Genomic DNA, 13,367 nt, shown 5'->3' with positions numbered 1-13,367 from the left:
GTGGCTTGTCTTCTTATTCTCTTGACATGTGTTTTGCAGAGCAGAATGTTTTTGTTTTAGAAAGTTCAGTTTATCAATTATTTATTCATAGATTATGTCTTTGGGGTTGTATCTAAAAAGTTATCTTCATGCAAAAGGTGATCTGTGTTATTGCCTCTGTTATCTTTTAGAAATCTTATGGTTTTGCATTTTATATTTAGGTATATGATCCATTTGAATCAATTTTTGTGAATAGTGTAAGGGCTGTGCCTGAATTCATTGTTTTATATCTGTATGTCCAGTTCCTCCTGCACCGTTACTTGAAAAGACCATCCTTTCTCCACTATATTGTCTTTGCTCCTTTGTCAAACAGCAGTTGACTAATGTGAGTCTATCTTTGGTCTGTCTATTCTGTTCCATTAATTTATCTGTTTTTTCTCTTGCCAATATCATAATTTCTTGATTATTGTAGGTTTAGAGTAAGTGTTGTTCTTCTCTTTTAATGTTGGCTATTCCATGTCTTTGGTATCTCTGTATAAACATCACAATCAGTTTACTGATGTTCACAATATAACTTCTGAGATTTTGATTAGGATCGCTTTGAATCTACAGATTAAATTAGAGAGAACTAACATTTTGACAATATTGAGCCTTTCTAACCATGAAGATGGGATAACTCTTCATTTATTTTGTTCTTGTTTGATTTACTTTATCAGAGCTTGGTAGCCTTCTTCAGATAGACTTTATACATATTTTTAAAAATATATATCTAAGTATTTCATTTCAGGGAGGATTCTAGTGTAAATGATGTTATATTTTATATTTAAAATTTTACCTTTTTATTGCTGGTATGCCAGAAAGTGATCAACTTTGTGTATTAATCTTATATACTGAAATCTTGCTTTAACTTCTTATTAGTTCCAGGAGGTTTGTTTTTGTACATTCTTTTGGATTTTCTAAAATAATGTCATCTGCAAACAAACTTACTTTCATTTTTTCCTTTCCAGTATTTATACCTTCTATTTTCCTTTCCTATCTTATTGCATTGGCTAGGACTTCCAATTCCATGTTGAAAACAGGAGGTGAGAGGGAACATCTTTGCCTTCTTCCTGATCTTAGTGGGAAAGTTTTTAGTTTCTCAATGTTAAGTATGGTATTAACTGTAGATTTAGTGGATATTCTTTATTAATTTGAAAAAGATACTCTTTACTATTATTTTGCCAGGAGACTTTGACATGAATGAGTTCTGAACTTTGTCAAATGCTTTTTCAGCGTATATTGATATTATCTTGATAATTTTATTTTTTAATCTGCAGATGTGATGAATTACATTAATTCACTTTCAAATGTTAAACCAGCTTTGCCTACTTGGAATAAATCTCAGTTGGTAATGTTGTATAATTATTTCTATACATGTTGGATTTGATTTGCTAATATTTTGTTGATGATTTTTGCATTCATTCTCATAAACCTGCAGGATAAAGTCAACGACCTATACAATTAAGTCTGCAGAACTTCCAAAAGGGCTCTGAAATTGGCAATACTGGTTACCTTTAATTAGAGATCAGGAAGGAATCATGCTGATTAGTTAAATATCTAACTGAGCAAATATTAAATCCCTTCTTCCCCTTGACCATTTTTCTAGCCAAGTAATTTCCTCTACTATAGAATAAAACTACAAGTCTACTTATAGAGAGTATAAAACCAAGAACATCCCTTTCCTGTATTTCCCTGTGTACTTTTGGGGGCAAACAAACCATGTTTACAAGTAAGAGATTGTGTGAATATATGCATATCAGATGCTGAGCACCTTTCCCTTTACATTCTTTTTTTTTTTTTTTTTGGAGACAGAGTTTCACTCTTGTTACCCAGGCTGGAGTGCAATGGTGCAAACTCGGCTCACCACAACCTCCACCTCCTATGTTCAAGCAATTCTCCTTTCTCAGCCTCCCAAGTAGCTGGGACTACAGGCGTGAGCCACCATGCCCAGCTAATTTTTTTTTTTTTGTATTTTTAGTAGAGACAGGGTTTCACCTTGTTGACCAGGATGGTCTCGATCTCTTGACCTTGTGATCCACCTGCCTCAGCCTCCCAAAGTGCTGGGTACATTCTTAACTATGCTACTGGAAAGCTGAAAGCCAGGCTTCTCCCTCTGGGAAGGAGAGAAAAAAGTCTTTCCAGAGTGATTTTAACAGCCTTAGAATAAAGACAGAAACACATTGACCCTCAAAGGGATTCCTTAAGGAAACTTCTCATTGCACTGCTGTTATAGTAAGGATTGCAATTGACAACATTTGTGCTCCGAGATATCAGTCAATTTTTTAGCATTCTATTCCTAAATATTAGCAGACAACTGAGGCTTATTAGGCAACTGAGGAAACCCTATAATCAGAAGTACAGATACCAAAACCAAGAGATGAACACCACAAACAAATGCAAATCAACAAATATGTTAAACACACACAAAACAGGCATGGACAAAACTGTGGAAGAAACAAAGCACCTGTAGAAAGAAGCAAACTTTAAAACGTATATCAAAAATATTATTACAGGGTAACAATTGGATCACGTCATGATGTATGAAGAATAGGGTGCCATAACAGGGAACATTTAAGTTAATAAATATTTTTAAAAATACTGGATTGCACCTTTGCGCAGTGGCAGTATCGTAGCCAATGAGGTTTATCCGAGGCGCGATTATTGCTAATTAAAGAATACTGGATTGTATAAATAAAAAAAAAAAAAAGATTCAAGGAGGCTGAGGCAGGAGAATTGCCTGAACCCAGGAGGCGGAGGCTGCAGTGAGCCGAGATCGCGCCATTGCACTCCAGCCTGGGTAACAAGAGCGAAACTCCGTCTCAAAAAAAAAAGAAGATTCAACAGAAGATTTGAAAAAACAAAAGGATTTTTTTTTGCCAAATTAATCAAAAAGACAAATTGATAGAAACATAGAAGATAAAATATAATTAAAAGACTATTTTAGGATACCTAATATATAAATAATAAAAATTTCAGAAAGAAAGACATCAGAAGAAATCAGAGGGGAAAGAATGATCAAAGAAATAATTCATAGAGAATGTGCCGGAAATGAAGGATTTGTATTAGAATTAGCGATTGAAAGTACACAAAACATTTCTGCATCAAAGCACATAATGGAACAATTACAAAATCCTTCAAAGAAAAAGAAATCATATTGTCCCCAGACTTCAGTCACATAGGAAGGAAAAGAACACTGGGACAATGACTTTAATAATTTCAAGTCTAAAATTCAACATCAGTGAAATTACCAATGAAGGGTGATGGCAGAATAAAGATTTTTTGATAATTATGAGCACAAATATTTCCTCTACATTATTCATTTCCTGGTAAAAATACTGGAGATAGATCCACCAAACCAAGAAAGTAAACAACAAAAAATAATCATATGGATAAAATAAATTGAAGATGCAAAATAGTAAAAAGATAGAGGAGTTCTCAGATGACAACTGTTGATCTGATATACAAAGGATAATTGTCAGTGTTCATTGGGTCATATTTGCAAGTTCCCAGAGATGTTTTTACAAGAAAATTAATTTGTAATAATGCTTGATGCATCCGAATGTCTTCCAAAGTTTAGATAATTGGAAATTTAGTTCAACATTAAATTTGCATTAAGAAAATAGAAAAAAGGACTAACAACAACAAAAACAAACAAGAATTAATTCCATGGGGGAAAATTGTACAGAAAAAAATTCTCACTAGTCATTAGATCTGTTCAAAAAATAGCTGGTTCTTTCATTCTGGGTGCATAGTAGTCAGGGGACTTCTCCACTCACTTAAACTCAGAGTGGTAATGTGAATTGATTTGCCCAAACTAATTTGAGAAGTGATGCATGTTACCTTCAGGCAGAAGCTTTGAGACCAAGCATGTTCTTTTTATTCATACAATCAAATAAAGGCAGGCAGTACGACGAAAAATTCCCCAAGGCCATCATGATGTCCATGTCTGAGTAACTAGCAGCCATGACACCATGGAGCAGAGTCTCAGCCAATGGTAAGAGGACATGTACAATGGGGTGTAAAATAAGCCTTTGCTCTGTTAAGTCTCTTTTTCTGAATTACTTGCTATTGTAGTATAATCTAGTTTATCCCAGCTCATACAGAAATTTGTTCAGAATTTGTTTTATTGGCATTAAAAACATTAAAATATGTTGCCAAGGCTATAGAATAGAAAATGAGATGGAGAGAAATATGTATCAGGCTTGTAAATGAAACAATATATATTATGCTATGGCAAAACATTTGGTAACACTGTTACTCATGATACCTTAAAAGGCAGAAAACATACTTAAATATCCTGTAATTTTAGGAAAGGAGTTGACAAGTTACATATTGATAGCCTGAGTTTATTATTATTGCCTGCATTTTAAAAAGTACTCAAGGAACTAAGGAAGTAAAGGAAAATTGGCTGGTTTCCAAGCATGTATGAAGGGATGTAGCAAGAGTTCAGAATTGTGGGGTTGGAAGACAGAATTCTCATCCTTACCCATTAAATGATAAAACCTAGAATATGTTGGCGAACAAAGGCCAATTAGGATTTAGTTTTCTGGCAATGATAAAATCAATGATACAACTGCTATACTCTTTGTTACAATCTGGGACTAAATTAAGATGCTTCCCAATGAGTCCTTTCAGCTGGAAGACAGAGACAAAAAGTTTAGCTCCATTCTAACAACTCATTCAGTCAAGATAACCATAACTAAGAGAGAGAGAGAGAGAGAGAGAGAGAGAGAGAGAGAGAGAGAAAAGAAATATTGGAAAGAGGATGGAGAGAGGTTGGTATATAAAAAAGTGTATGTGATTAGCACATGGTTTGAAATAAAATATATACACATCTGAATGAATTTGTATGAAGTATAATCCAACAAAAAGTTCATGACAAGGAAACAGGCTAGGGAAAAAATGTTCATTTCCCAAAGAGTGCACATATCCCAATATCCATTCCATATGTAACCTAAGATGATAATAAAAAATAAGGGGCTTAACCAGGGTTGGAAGTATGGGCCATGGAGACCAATGGGCTGAACCACTCAAGGAAGAATTCACTCCCTATTCTCATAACTTTTGCCTGAGAGAATTTGAATTCCTTTAAATTAATGACTGGTGTATTTCTCTCCTTGTTCGTGTTTCTGAAAGTGTTGATTGAGTCATTCTATTTCTATTCCACAATTGTATATTGGTTCTCTCTCTCTCTCTCTCTCTGTGTGTGTGTGGGGGGGGGGGAACATGCTTAGTGTAGCTGATAATTTGTTTTTATTTTTGGTGTTCATAGGTTTCACAACTGGGAGAAGTCATATCTGTATCAGATGTACACTATCACAAGATTATTTACTTCATGCTCAATACTATGAATGGCAAGAATTTTTGAGTTTTATCCCTTGGGGAAAAAATGGAGTTAACTTCTCTCAGTGATTGCAGTGTGTCTTTCCTTTTCCCACCGTTGAACGACAATACTCTTACATTGAGTACACACCTATCCCAACATTGTATGTTGAGTACATGGAGTGGGACACGTTTTGATCAAGTTGAAGGATACCAAAAGAACTGTATTTAGAGAATTATGCCTGAGGAATGGAAACCTCATCTATATCGAGACCAGATTTACATAATGAAATCCTAGTTCTCAGTCCCAAACCTGATGCTATAATGTAATGAGAACTTGGGGATGCGGGATTGCCCAGAGGGGTGAGTATATTTTAACAATGGTAGAATCATAAATAATTTGTATAGGGTGAACAGGATACTTTAACATAGTGGATAGAAATTCTTTGTTACTTCTTCTTGAGTCTTGATGGGCTTTTGATTTTTTTGTGACCCATAAAATATAGAGTAAAAGATGTTATATGAGTTCTGAAGCTACATAATAAAAACCATGCGGCTACTACCTAGCCCTATTCTCTTGGGACATTATTCTGAGCAAGGTCTACTGTTATATAAAAAGTGTAAACTATCATCCAGGAAAGGCCACATGTCAGCTTAAGCTGACCTCCAGCCCATAGCCAGCATCATAGCCATCTGAGTGAGGTATCCTTGTTATCCTGCCCAGTCAGGCCTTCAAATGAGTGCAGCCACAGCCATTATAGATGTGCAACTGCCATGAGAAATCCCAAATGAGAACTATCCAGTGGAGAGCTTCCTGAATTTCTGACCTGCAAAATCATGGCAATTTAAAATTGCTGTTTTAAGCCACTAAACTTTGGAACAATTTGTTGTACAATAGTAACCAGAAAATCTATCTGCAGTTTATACTCAACATGGGAGTCAGGGTGCTCTTGTGACAAATTAAGGAGAATTATGATACACCTGCAATGAAAAACTCTGCAATGAAGTAGCCCTACCAGAGGGGCCCAATTTCCTGATTTTATTAGCCACTGTCCTCCTCTGCTTACTCAGCTTACAGCCATGCTGGCCTCCATAATATTTGCATATCCTCTCCCTTGATATACTCACCCTAGGGCCTTTTCTTCACCTGCTTTCTCTACCTGGAACCTACTACATCCACAGGATTGCTTGCCTAGCTTCTTCATGTCTTTTGTAATTTTGCTAAAATCTCTCCTCTCATTGAGGTCCACTCTAAACCTCCTGCCCCGTTCCTCCTTTGTTCATGACACACTTGGTATATTTATCCCCAGCTATACTCTCTTCATTCTGTTCACTTTTTGTAACCCTTTGCACCTTCTAACATATTCATTTGTTATATCTTTTATCCATTTACAATCTCTTTTTGCTAAAATATATCAATGAAAGGAGGAGGGTGTGTGTGTGTGTGTGTGTGTGTGATTGCATCTCAAATGCCTGTAACAATGCTTGGCATATATTATGGCTTATAAAGTTTTGTTAAAGTGTGAGTGAAGATCCAGAAAAATGTTTTAGTAGGCAAATCTATTGAAAATTAGCATTTCTTAAGATTAACCTGTTAAATATTTTTATTTTCCTTACAATTTTAAAATTCAAAGTTTACTTAACAGTTTTTTACATAACCAACTTTTATAGCAAGAGAATATTAATTTTAATTAATTATTGCTATTTTTATTGTACTTTGGGCTCTGGGGTACAAAAGCGATATTCAAATCCCAACATTATGAATCATACTGAGTTTTAGATCTCAAAGTCACTAATTATTGAATTTTTTAATATGAAGTTAAATTATGCTATTTCGCTTTTGAACATTTTGGTGTTAAAGTCTGCCTCCCCATTTTATGATAAACTAGAAAAAATAATAGTCCAAATTCAGATTTTGGATCTTATGAAGGGTATCATTCATCTTCTATAATTAAGAAAATTCCAAAGCAATGTTGATACACTGTCCTTATCTCACTCTATTAAGTTACACTCATGATATCATTGTAAGCTAACATAGTTTTCACTCCTAGTAAGGCTCCCAAAAGAGTATCTTTCCAGAAGGTCCTATTTTAGGTTAATATGTGGTAACTGAGATTTTTGATAATTTACTCAATTTTATTCTGATGGCTGTTTATAAAAACATGTTTAATTAAACAGAATAAAAATCCTTTGCATTCTTCATTAATCGATTTGCTCACCTCACAGACAAAAAAATTGCAAAGAGAATTTTCATGTATCTCAGACATATTTTTAATTCACTTCTTAAGCTAGTTTTGAAGACTTTGCAATATGTATATGATGATTACTTAGCAAGACTATAGGTGCTGGTAGTGTAAACTGAACCTAATGCTTCATTCTATAAAATAGAAACATCTATCAGTTAGCTAAGAGAATTTCCATAGAGAATATGTCCACCGAACATCCACTTAATTTGCAAGAGTTCAAAGGATATTCATTCTTAACTGAATGACACCAAAAAGAATTGTAAAAATATCTTGTCAAGCAGCATTGTTGTGCTGTCTAGCTTTTTAATCATAGCTTAATGTTCATACTATTAATGCTTCTGCAAAGACACATAGAGGTCAAGGATGCAGAGAGAGAGAGAAATAGAGAAGGAAAGAATGTGTTAATTACATTTTCTGGGAGTTTGGTAAGATGCTGTGACTGCCTCTAGTAAACTATATTAATACTATCTTTATAAACATATGATCTCATTTTAAAATAATTCCTTGAATATAAGAATTTAAGAGATTAGCAAGACAAGAGTGAGTCAAGGTTTAAGTATAAAGAAGTTAATTAATATTTATGAAAATACAAAGAAGTATATATAAATGGAATTGATATATTAAAGAAGAAATTTAGTCAATAATGTGTATAGTTGGCATTCAAATTGTGTATCTCATTTTATTTTTTATAATCTAATTTTTAATACTGTAACAATAATATATGTAATTGAATATGAATATATTTATCAAGGTGATTAGAATTAACATTTGACATAGGCATATTATATATATTTCATATAGCTATATAGTAAAATCTCTCAGTATCCCTCAACAGGCACATTTTAACATTACTCAAAGAGAAATATCAGTTACAAGTGTTCTGGTTTGCATTGCTCAGATAATTTATTATTTACACCTAAATGAAACAACACTTCCTTCCCTTTTACTTAAAAATCTTTCTACTTACAAGCATTAATTCTAAAATATGTTCACAGATGTTTAAATGTAGATGCAGTGTCAGGATTTCCCTCGAGTACTATAAAAAGACTCTAATAAAATTTTTGTATTGATATCTCATGTATTTTAATATTGAAAGTAACAGATAACAGTATCAAATACATGCTATGGCCTAGAGTTAGCTTTCCTGAATATCTAATGCTCAGTTTTAATGAAGAGACACCTTATTTTTGCTTTCTTTTATCAAAATTTCAAGAGCTATAATTTTCTTGCTGCTCTCAGAGACAAAGCATGCCGATCTCATATAGCAAGTGTACTCTGAAGGCTGTAAATATTTGCTATTCAGAAAACCTCAATGAGGGTTTAGTTATTTAAAACTAAAGAAAGAAAATTACTATTAATAATTGGTTTCAGCTAATTAAATGTTTTTATGCAAATAGGTGGACCCTAAATATGACCTGGAAACAAAAGACTGCTTAACAGTTACTATTAAGCAATACATTAGTAGATCAATTAAATGGAACTTCTTTTTAATGAATGTGCTGTACCCTCGTTGCCATAGTAACCTGGAAAGAGAAGGCTTCAGAATGCTAATAACATGAGAAACACAACAAAATGTTTGTAAACATACACCTTGAAATTTGTATGATCAGTGAAGTAATAAAAGCATGATGCAAAGAATTTCCCAGCATAAGAGAAAGGACACAATTCAGAATTCAAGGTATTACATCATTTTTTTTTTCAATATGCAGATCAGCTAAGACACTGCTGAACATCATGGGTCTCACTCACATGCATTATCTGATATATGAAACAGTCTGCTTTCAGGGTTAGAAAGTAATAGCTAAAATCATCTGGTATTAAGGATTAGTGAAAAATCCATGTGAGTTATTTTTCACAGTAAAGATGAAGCTAAGATAGGGTTAAAAAAAATAAATTCATCACATATGTAACATTTTTACCCAAAGATATAACCTGTATAAGCTTTTTTTTCTCTTTTACTTTTTTCTCCCTCTAATTCTCTTGTGTGAAACCTCTTTTACCCCTTTGTTTTGGTGCATGCATTAATAATATTTGATTTGACTTAAACAATTCCTAACAAACTGAAATGTCTGGAGCTCTACAGACAAATACTGTTATTAATGCAAGTACAATTACTGAGTTGAACAAGAAAAATAATCTGGGCCACTTTAGGTTCCTGACGTCCAATGATAATTACTCCAATTTAGGTTATACTTTAAAGAGAAACAAAGCAGCGAAATAACAATTCTATTCATCCAAGAATTAATTTCTTTGCCATTCACTATTATGACAGAGTATTGGATTCTTTTAGAGTCTAATAAATCAGAAATTTCCCAACCATTTTGTACTGAATTTCATTCATAATTATTGAGATAGTAGTTGGGTCAAAGAAAACATTCCAGTGTCAGTGGAAGCGAAGATAAGATAAAGGGTGTGGCATTGTCCAAGGACATAAGGTTTGTATCTTGTCTCGGGAGCCTACAAATCTGACAGAGTGTGAATCTCCCTGTATAGCAGGCCCTGGCTGCTTCCTGATTGGCAAAGAGTGAAAAACCTTTCTCTATCCCTTCCAATTCACTCCACTTGAGTTAATTATTAGAGTATCATTGCATATTGTTGATTTCATGTCAATTACATAAAGGTGATCAATGTGTTTTGCTGCTTCAAAGAATTGTGATTAAAAATGTACTTTATAATGAAACATTCCTTAAGGAAAATCATATTTCTCCAGAATCTTGTCCTGGGACATAGGAAGAAAATTGTATATCCCATGTGCTACCGTTAAGAGGTCCATATTTTCCTCCTGTCCCCATATTTATTTAGGCTCCACTCTCTAAACATTTGATTAGAAACTAACACTGTTTGGATGAAAATCAGTAAATATTTATTACCCGATTCTTCTAGGTATTAAAAACTGGGATTAATTTTTCAAAATTCTGAAGGAAATAAATTTTTTGACAAAGTTCACATTAAGTAGATTTTACTGAACAAAAACAGCAGCACAGATTATTGCAAGTGTTATTACTCTCCTAATTTGAGAAAAATTCATTATATGAAAAGACCCATCTTCCAAATAACCAAAATAAATAAATGTTAGCTTGTGTCATATTTGCTTTCATGTGAGGAAAAATAAATCATCACATAGTTCAATTCCTTTTATCATTCTGAGGCTTAAACATTTCTTCTGTGCCAGCAGGCAGCCATGATCTTGAATTCAGCTTGTAACAATTTGAAACAAAGCTTCCACCAAAAAAGAATTCATAAGTAGCATAGGGAATGTTTTGATTGCCATATATGTTGTACTGTATCTGGATGCATTACTGTGTTTGATTGTTTTAAAATCTTTTTATGTTTAAACAATGAAATTTAATGAGGTCATTCTAACATAGTATTTCTGAATTTGACATATGATATTTTATTTATCCATTAACCTGTTGCTGTTTAGATAATTTCATATTTTACCTTATACAAAAATGCTGCACTATTTAACATAGCCCTTGTATTGTCATTTCCTGGGAGTAAATTATCCCATTTGTTGGATTGTTTGCTTACATATTTCTTTCTTGTAGATTTCAGGTTTGATTGACTAGTATTTCTTTCCGGTTTTCAACAACTTTTTCTTCTCTTACCTGTACTTGTCCTTCTGGACATAGCAATTATCTGTTGTCTCTGTCCTCCTCAGGTACCTATTTGAGACCAGGTAATATATTGGAGATTGGGGTCTCTGCTTCTTTGTGTACACTGCAAATCCATCACATATTTTGTCCCAAGTTAACATTTTTAGGCCATTTTACCTTCCTTCTTTTTCCCAAGTCAAGTACCTGTAGTTCCACACCAGCATGCCAGATTTTGACCACAGGCTGCTTTGGGTGTTAATTACAATGGGAGGCTTTTCTGAATATCTAGTTTTGTTGCATCAAGCCTGGCTGGTTATTGGAGGACATAAAAGTACTTTTGATCTCTGATAGGAATTTAACTTCATCTTTTCGTATAAAGGGCTTGAGGAATGTACGTAGTAAACTCTAGTAGGCTATTGATATTTGTAACAAATTTAGGCTATTTGACAAGATACGTGGACCAGAGGTAATCCTAGAAAGATGTTAAGTAGAACAGATGATCTTCCTTAATGTAAGAGTAGTTCATAGCTAAATGAACAAGGCATTCATTCATTCATTCATTCTTGCATTCACTCAATAATTATTTATTGACCATGCTCTTTATGCCAAACCCTGGGATAAAACTAGGTCTAGTAATATGACAAGATGCAGTCTCAATCTTCCTGGTACCTATGAAATTGACCTATTGATAACTTGTGAGACTACCTTATAGTCACGTGATAGTTTTAACAGGAAATACAAAGGAAAATGCATTATTTCTAGTCTTTCTCTCTCTACAAGAATATGCCTGTACCTTCCAATTCAGGGGATTAATATTATAAAGGCTTACATCTGTTGTGGGTCTGAGAAGTCTCCTTGGTGGGGCTCTCCTGCATGAAATAATTCAGGAATCCAAACTTCTTTAGTTTGTATTGTTCCCATCTTAAAAACATGGTCACCACAGATGTCACCACAGAAGACAAAAAAATATCAGAGGTTTGAGATAGCAGGACCACATACAGGTATGGGTTACATCATTCCCATGCCAACAACTTAGTCATGTGGTCCCCAACCTGGCTGCAGGAAAATGTAGCCTTCTATGGTGCCCAGGAATTGGAATTACATTTGTAAGCTCCTTATTAATATTTGTTATTTTGTGATTATTTCTGTAAATAATATATTTACCTATTATTTCTCTAAATAATCACAAAATAAATAGTAAGGAGAAAAATGAGATGTGTAATGATATAACTATGAATCAGCATTTTTACTATAGGAAGAGCTCAGTTTGTCATTTTCATTAACTTTACTGCATCGTAAGACAATGTTTGAAGTCTTTTATTGGTGTGAAGTTTTAGAGGACATTTGAAGATGCATTCAACAAGTGTTCAACCTGGATTTTTTAAAAAGTTGTGGTAATTTTGTTTTAAAGTGCTGTGGGAAAGAGCTCACTTCCGGGCTCATTATGTTTATAGAGTTGTTGAGGGTCTCAATGATTGAAAAACCCACTTTATTTTCCAAAAAATGAATAAAAGCAATGATATTGTATTAGTTTTCTGTTGCTGCCTAATGACTGTATTAGTCCATTTGGACACTGCTAACATAAAAATACTGGAGACTGGGCAATTTGCGAAGGAAAAGAGGCTTAATGCACTCATAGTTTCACGTGACTGCGGAGGTTTCACAATCATGGTGGAAAGCAGTCACATTCTACACAGAGTCAGGCAAGGGAGAGAGCATGTGCAGCAGAACTCCTTTTTATAACCGCCAGATCTCTTGAGACTTATTCACTATCACAAGGACAGCATGGGAAAGATTTAATTACCTCCCACCAGATCCCTCCCACAACACATGGGAATTATGAGAACTACAATTCAAAATTTGGGTGGGGACACAGCCAAAGCATATCACATGATAGTTGTTACCACAAACTTTGCAGCTTAAAAAAACCTCCATTTATTAGGTCACAATTCTGTAGGTTCCAAGTCTAGGTACACTTAGCTGGATTTGTTAAGGTTATTACAAAAATCAAGGTGTTGGCCAGGCCAGGCTCACATCTGGATTCTGTGGGAAAGAACTCACTTCTTTCCCAGGCTCATTAAGATTTTTGGAAGAATCCAGTTCTTTGTGGTTTTAAGCCTTAGTTCCTGGTTTTCTTTATTGCTGTTGGGAGAGGCCATTCTTTTCCCTAGGAGGATGCCCATAT

General features: G+C 34.1%; 1 pseudogene; it reads left to right on the top strand.

Annotated features, from left to right (window-relative positions):
- The first annotated feature begins 2,625 nt into the window (after positions 1 to 2,625).
- On the top strand, positions 2,626 to 2,699 carry LOC118151757 (U4 spliceosomal RNA; annotated as a pseudogene).
- Positions 2,700 to 13,367: the final 10,668 nt, after the last annotated feature.

This window comes from Callithrix jacchus, chromosome 2 (assembly GCF_049354715.1).
Source record: "Callithrix jacchus isolate 240 chromosome 2, calJac240_pri, whole genome shotgun sequence".
NCBI lineage: Eukaryota > Metazoa > Chordata > Mammalia > Primates > Cebidae > Callithrix > Callithrix jacchus.
Note: the sequence above shows the minus strand (reverse complement) of the source record. Positions and strands in the feature narration are given on the sequence as shown.